The 7877-nt window shown below is 35.7% G+C and overlaps 1 long non-coding RNA gene across 10 annotated transcripts; it reads left to right on the top strand.

The window, feature by feature from the left end:
• The first annotated feature begins 651 nt into the window (after positions 1 to 651).
• LOC133733782 (uncharacterized) lies at positions 652 to 6999 on the top strand. Of its 10 annotated transcripts, XR_009857895.1 has the most exons (14): positions 652 to 1192; positions 1558 to 1631; positions 2181 to 2266; positions 2500 to 2597; positions 2721 to 2891; positions 3727 to 3816; positions 3956 to 4043; positions 4174 to 4235; positions 4589 to 4702; positions 4831 to 4971; positions 5303 to 5337; positions 5849 to 5924; positions 6303 to 6388; positions 6656 to 6999. It is a non-coding gene; the product is annotated as an uncharacterized LOC133733782 (long non-coding RNA). The 10 variants fall into 10 exon arrangements; XR_009857898.1 differs by lacking the exon at positions 2721 to 2891 and having other exon boundaries at positions 655 to 1192; positions 1558 to 1617; XR_009857894.1 differs by lacking the exon at positions 2721 to 2891 and having other exon boundaries at positions 655 to 1192.
• The last annotated feature ends 878 nt before the right edge of the window (positions 7000 to 7877 follow it).

The raw sequence follows: 7877 nt of genomic DNA, 5'->3' as shown, positions 1-7877 counted from the left end.
GCTACTTAGTTAGCTTGGTAGTTTCTGAAGGACTGGAAATGCAGCTCATGGATGTGGTTACAGCATATCTCTATAGGGATCTTGATTCAGAGAGAGAGAGAGAGAGAGAGAGAGAGATATATATATATATATATATATATATATATATATATATATATATATATATATATATATATATATATGAAAGTGTCTGATGACCTTACATTACCTAAATCAAGTGACTGTAAACCACGGAGTGCGTTTGCAATTAGGTTAAAACGCTCACTTTACGGATTGAAACAATCCGGGCGGATGTAGTATACCCATCTAAGTGACTACTTGATTGGGAAGGGATATAAGAACGATGAATTATGCCCCTGCATATTCATAAAGAAAACAAGTTCTGGATTTGCAATTGTAGCTGTATATGTCGAAGATATGAACATAATAGGTACTCTTGATGAAATAAGAGAAACCGCGAGCTACTTGAAATCCGAATTTGAGATGAAGGATCTTGGGAAAACTCAATTTTTTCTAGGCCTTAAACTAGAACACCGAGTTTGTGGAATACTAATCCACCAATCTGCGTATGTCCAAAAGATGCTCAGGCGATTTAACATGGACAAAGCGCATCCTGCTAGCACTACAAAAAAGAATTCAATTGGCTTCACCAATTTGCGTCGGCGTGCAATTGCCGTCGCCAAAGCCTACTCTTTTGCGACGGCAAAACTTGACCGTCGCAATTGTGTAAAAGTTATGCAACGGTATTAATTTCCGTCGCCACTTGTGGTCGCCAACCCCTACGATTTACTTCGGCAAGAATTTGCCGTCGCAAGGTAAAACAATTGGCGACTGCAAAAAACTTGCCGTCGCGTTATCCTAATTAACTCTGCTCCACCCTCTTTCGTCTTTCAGTTCTTTGAGCCCATAACTCCATCTCGATCTGATACCCCGATGATTACCCAGATATCCTCCTCGTCTCCTCCTCTTTCCATCACCTCCTTGAGCTATTTTCCTCTCTCGATCTACCAAATTCTGCAGAATACAACCGACGACTAAATGAACCGATTTAGGTCAACTCCATCGAGTTTATCAGGAGATCTACCAACCAGTCGTTCCTCTCAATGTCAAAAGCCTAATCTAATACATTTCACCTCACCCACCTGCAGCCCCAATCGGCTGCAACGTTCCCGAGTTCACCTATCTCTTCAAGGTATCATCTTCATGCTTCTACCTCTAATATATGGCATTTTGTTTACAATTTGCTAGGATTTGTAGCTCAAAATAGACATAGCTAGCTGCTCTTCATCCTGTCATAATAGAGGAAAAGATGAGATATAAGAGAAAAGAATAGACTAATAGAGGAAAAGAGGAGATCTCGGCGACAAGGTATTTCTGAGAATCGGATTTGTGGTTTTCAATGATAGATATCGATTGTTCAGAAAGTGGGTTGTTTTGTGTGCGAATTTCAAATCCAAAGATTCGTTATTTCAAAACAGATCTGAGGTAACAATGTTCAGAAAGAAATTTGCTTTTGTTTGTCAATTGATCTGTTTTTTTATTTGTATGTTTTTGCAGAGGAAGGTTGAAAAAGGGATTGAAATCGATAAGCTTCCAAAGTTTGAAGCTTTCATTTTGGTTAGATTTTAGAGGTTGTTTTTTTTTTTTTGGCTGGAATTGGGTTTTGGGTTTGATTTGTTCTTTGGTCTTTCGTACAATTTTGAAACTTTAATTTGATAATTTTGTGAGTTCTTTCTTTTTTCAATTTCTATCTCTGAATTTGTGATTATTTATTTCTGAATTTGTGATTAATTTCTGTTTCTGTTTCTAATTGTATTAAAACAAAGAGTATGGTTGTTTCAAATGCTGTAGATACTGATAGATTTGATAGATTTTATGTTTAGATGTTTCAAACTGTTTTGGGTTTAGGACTTTGGGATCAGTTTGTACAGATTTGATCTCTTTCTTGGTTTTTTTTTTCAAAATAAATACAACATCCAGCATGTTCTTGAAATGGAAATCATATGAAAAATATGGTGATGATTGAATGAGATTATCATCCCAGGTCCAAATAGAATAAAAATAAATATTTTGATTCTAAGACTGACCCCTGCATCTTTAAACGAATGATGGTATGGGAAGACCAAGTCTGTCCTTCTAATTTGCTATCTTTCTTTGATTTTCTTCTCTCATTATCCCAGCGAGCTCACGACTCGATCTTCAATCATCCTTTCATTTGTTGGACCTCCATGGATAGCTTCACTCTGTTCTTATTCTTTTGACCCAGGTGAGTACTCTGCAGTGTTCATACTGTCATAGTCAAAATAGCTTTTGCTTTTTAACTTGACTGATTAGCTTTATTGTTGTTTGAATTAGCCATTGTATAAATCTGAGATCTTTTTTAAAAAGAAAACAGTTAGATATGATATGTTTGAAGAAAAAGGCCAGGGGGTCCAAAAAGTTTGGTTTTTAAATGTGGTTCTGACTAACTTTCATTTTCTTTTTGGGTATTTTTGTCAGCCAAATTGCAGCGTTATTGATAGAGCATTCACAATCTGCATAAATAGTTGGAAGATTTAGCTATTTCTCATTTCTTTTGTGTGCTGGATTTGAATAGGGTATTTTTTTTTTCTCTGTAAATTTTCAATTCAGTTATGATTTATCGGTTGTGATACAAGCTTTGAAGAATTCATGTCAGTGAATTAACTATTCACTTACTATATAACTGTCTCATTCTCCAGTTGCACTATCTTGGGCTTAACAGAGAGTGACGGTAGTGTGGTTTTTTTGCTGTTGGTTTTCTTGGGTGAACAAACTATTCTGCATTTCAATATTAGAGAAAAGTTAGAAGCAGAAGAGAGAATATATAAAAGCCAACAGGATCATGTACATATACCCTTGACCATGTGCAGGTGGCAGCACTATCTTGGGTTTGTTTTTCCTTCTAGCAACCAGATCATGTAGTATATGCATAAGGGTATTTGTACGTATATGATTTAATTATTTTCTCAAGTGAACCATCCTCTATTCTTACCTGTTTCGCATGATAGATTTGAGTTTGGTTTGAAGAGTAAGGATTGCAGCTTTGGAAATCCTGTATTTTGCTGTTCTGTTTTTTTTTTTGTCTTTTTTGATTGGAATCGTTAAAACATATTGGCATTTGATTGCAATGGTTTTATCAATTTTAGTAACTCTTAAAGTTCAATCAATTTTTGTGTTGATCAAGACAAAATCATACTGGTAGGTTTTAAGTAATTTTTATTTGTAATGCATCAATTAGTCTTTGCATTTCCTTGCACATGGTGCGTATTCTATTTGTTTCCTGTTGGACATGGATGCCTTCCCTTTTCTTTAGTCTGTTTTATTTTCTTTTTTCTCTTTTTTTTTTTTTCGGAGTTAACTAATGGCAAATGAAATGTAGTTTTATCCCATCTCAGCTCTAATCAATGTCTCACATATTTGCAAGATAAATGAAGTGTTAGTTGTAATACAGCAATGCAATGCATGACAATTTCTATGTCATTATCATTCATATCTATTATGTATACCAAACCTAACTGTATCAGCGTGGTTGCTCACATACTTGCATCAATTTGAAATAAGAATTTGCTGTTGTAACAAAAATTCTTCTTCCTTATTTTTGTTATTTTTTTGTCTTTAGTTTTTGCTTTGGTTTACAGAAATATTGTATTGGCATTGCTTTCAGTAGTTATATAATGATGTTACAGTTATGTTTTCTTTTTACAGATTTTATGCAAAAGAGTCTACATATCATTTGGCTGCCACTGTTCCTCGGTCTACTGTTTAACGTTGTCTGCATCTTTCATTCTTATTCAGGTATGAACTTTCAATTTTTGTTAGCTCAGTTAGTGGTATAGTTTGCTTTCACTGTGTGCTGTTTTTCTACAAAATGCATTATATAACTATGTTCATTCAAGTAACTATGTTGCATTTTTGCAATTGCTTTTTGCTTTAGCTTCTGGGCACAGTTTCTACTGCCTATGCTTTCTGTTTTCAAAAAAGGCTCAGGGAGATTTTCCTTAAGCAGGATAATCTTATCTAAGGTATAATTGTTTATTGGCTTACTTGCTCTTTTCATAGTTAAGTATTGGATTCTCAAGCCATGGCTTTTGAGATGTTATTTCTGTCAAGTCTTAGAGGCATTAATTTTCATGATTATCTTTTGTTGAATAGGTCGTTTCCTTGCTGAGCTGACAAAGCAAGTGTTTTCTGATCTTTCTGCCAGTAAATATCAGGTGCTTTCATGCTCTGCTACTTTTGTATAGGTTTTAGTGGTTTTATTTCCCTTTTTTTTAATCATCAATTATGAAGAATGATAGACTGCTAGTGTGGATTAACGCTCCAACTATTAATTAATTCATACATACTTTAATTTCCCAATCTGTTGGATGTAAATACTAGTGTTTATAATAATTTAGATATCTGGATCAAGTTTAGGTTTCTGAATTATCCTTCCTTGCCTCTCTGAATGTTCATTGATATGGAACAAATGACCACTCCTCTCCATTCCTTCTTGTTTGTTTGTCTTTCTTATTTCTCTGCATGTCCAGATTGGCTCCTTGCCTGATGCTCTGTTTGTATACTGCAGATGGCTGAGCACAGAATATCAAAATATGGCAGGAAGCAAAGTGAGTGGGACCAAATGGCTAGTTGGATAGTGAACAATGAATTGTACAGTGAGAATGTTGTATGGTTGATACAGGTAAATGCAAGATTACCTTTCAGAAATAGGTCATATGAATTTGGGGGTTCTAGTAACAATGTTAGATTTAGGGTTTAGGATTCTGTAAAAACTTGAATTCTTATTATGCAATTTTTGTCTTCTTTCAGCTGCCACGGCTGTACAATATATACCAGGAAATGGGGATAGTCACATCATTTCAGAACATTCTTGACAATATCTTTATACCGCTGTTTGAGGTTAACATAAATCCAGATTCCCACCCGCTGTTGCAGGTTTTTCTGAAACAGGTTAGCCATCTCTTCGTTAAATTTTTTTTTATTGAACTTGTAGCTTAGTTAGGCTAATATACACGCTCAGTATTGAACTTGATTACTGGAAGCTACAATTTTGTTTTATTGTTTGCTTCTGAGTTTTAATTGGATATGAGACAGAACTATTCAAGGAAAAGGGAGGTTTTCTCTTAGAAGATTTAAGAATCGTAGCCAACTTTTTAAGATTAGAGAATTGTCTTCATATTCTTCGAAATTAAAGTTATCTTAGGTATATTTCTGGTTTCCCCTGCACTTTATCTTGCTTTAGAGTCCTCTATTCATCTGACTATGTGATTGTGTCATGCAGATGCGGTTCATGATGTGTCTCAGCATATGGAAGAGGTGAGCCATGATATTTTTATAGGAACTGAGCTACCAGAAACCAATCACATGGGCCTCTTTGCCATTAACTTTTTTGGGACATATTGTGCTCAGAGCATTAGAACCAAATGATAGATAATTGAATGTAATTTGAATTATGCTAATTTCATTATGCAGGATGGTCTGGTAATTTGTTTGGGTAAATTTTCTCAAATTCCTTTTAGATTAATAGGCATGGCTTAATTATTGTTGTACCTATAGCTTTGTAGTTGCTTCTACATTTGCAAGGCAAAAATTATTTCTGGAAAGAAGTTTCTGAAGAAAACTGTATGTATTTTTTTTTCTCTGTCTTTTAAGACTGATATCTAGGTAGCTTACTCTACTGCTAGGAAAAAGATGATGTAGGCCATCATTTACTGCCAATAAACCTTGCCTTAAGAATAAGGATGACTGAGATAACCTCTTTAAAAGTTTTGCCTTTTCTTGGATTTCTTTTTCATGCAACTGATGTATTATTGTTACTGGTCTCCAGCTTTTTGGTCTCTAATGCCTCCTGATCAAGGTAGAATATATGCCCCAGTTGAGCTTTCGTCTTCTTTGTCATTTAGGTCAGTTCACGTCACTATATTTGAACTGTGGTTATCTGGCTTATAGTACAACTGCTGTATGTACGATGCCTTTTATATTTCTCAATTGTACTTATGTAATCTCTCACGTTAGACATCTTACCTGTCCGATTGTCAAACTAGCTAGTTAATTAAGTGCTCAATCTAAAGATTGTCTACTTATGTATATTCCAAGTTCGAAAACATATCTTTTTTCTTGTCTGGACATTATTCCGCCATGTTAAAAGAAAAACCTTAGTTATGACTCTTCATCACATCTTGGTGTTTTTGATTTTGATGAAGAGACTTAACCAATTTGGTAATTGGTTTTTCCATACATATGACTTTGTCTAAATTATTTTTTATTGTTTTTGGTTACAGGTTCTTTGTATTATAATCTCTGTGTTCGATCTGTGGCATTTGTCTTCCTCTTACCATAAGCTCTATCTACTATGTTTTGATTCCAGGTAAGGCTCCTCTTTTCGTTATATTGTTGTCAATGACAATATTTGGTTGTAAATGTAGTGGAAAGTTATGCCCTTGATCTTTCTCTGTTGATATAAAATCTATGACAGAAATTCTATAATTCTTATTATTATTTTTATTACTCAATGTCTTCTCCAAAGTAATGAGGCTCCCTTATTGTGCATGTGTTTTATGAATTTGCATATACCTGTGCACATTGGATTAATTAGATGTTAATCTAATATACATACTGTATCATTATGTGATAGGTTCAAGATGCATCCAGTGGCCATGAAATTAGAAGGGAGTCCATAGGAGGAGTTCATCCAGATTCAACTAGTGATCAAGAATTTGAGCACGCTCCAGTACTCACCAAGCCCTCTAGTTAATGATAAATAGTATTGTGGTCAAGTCTGCTTTTGAACAATATTAAGTTTGGGAATGTTTCTTCCAGAGTTTCAGTTATCTAGTATGGTAGATTCTTAGTAGATTCGTATAATTATGAAAGACTGGTTTGTTTGGTTAATTTCAATTTATACTTGGTAATGAAATATAACTTGGCACTTATCAGTTGTGAGATAGCTATGAATGAAAGGATTATTTTGGTGCTTTATATTGTTTTACTATATCTTTTGATTGTGTGTAAAATGGCAGAAAAAATTGGGTGGTCAATTGGTTGTCGCTAAAGCTTCATATGGACAATACTTGAGGTGGCGACGGCAATGACGCCGTCGCAATTAATTTCACTTGGGGTGGAGGGAAAATTTCATTAAAAAAAAATTAGTTCATTGCAAGCGATGGCATCTGCCGTAGCAAATAGGTTACTTGCGACGGCGTTCTCAGTCGCTACATGCCGTCGCCAAATAAGCGACCAAATCATTGCTACGCTCGTTGCCGTCGCTAAATACGGTTGCGACGGCATTTTGCCGTAGCCATGAGCAATGGCGACGCCACCAACGACAACGGCGTAATTGCCGTCGCCTAGCCGTCGCCATTGGTCTTTTGCGACGGCAAATATACTTTTCGCGACGGCACAAAGCCGTGGCCAAATGAATTTTTTTTGTAGTGTAGCACTCCCATGATTGGTCGAAGTTTGGATCCAAAGAAATATCCATTTCGTCTCAAGGAAGATGACAAAGAGGTGTTGGGAGCTGAAATTCCCTATCTAAGTGCAATAGGCGCATTATTGTACTTAGCCCAATGGACTCGACTAGACATTGCATTCTTAGTGAACTTGTTAGCTAGATTTAGCTCAGCGCCAACGCAGCGTCATCGGAATGGTAGTATCAAAAATATTTTATGCATGATACCTAAAATGATCCATTGACTTGGGACTGTTCTTTCCCTACAGAGAGACAAGAGGGACCGCAGATGGAACTGTAATCCCTAAAGGAAATGTTGATGGCGAAAGCGCCACTCACTACACCGAAACCCTAAATGATGTTTTGGTTGGTTTTGCTGATGCTGGGTACCTCTCTGACCCACATAAAG

Source organism: Rosa rugosa, chromosome 2 (assembly GCF_958449725.1).
Source record: "Rosa rugosa chromosome 2, drRosRugo1.1, whole genome shotgun sequence".
Lineage (NCBI taxonomy): Eukaryota > Viridiplantae > Streptophyta > Magnoliopsida > Rosales > Rosaceae > Rosa > Rosa rugosa.
The sequence above is the reverse complement of the archived record's forward strand: the minus strand, read 5'-3'. Positions and strand labels throughout refer to the sequence as shown.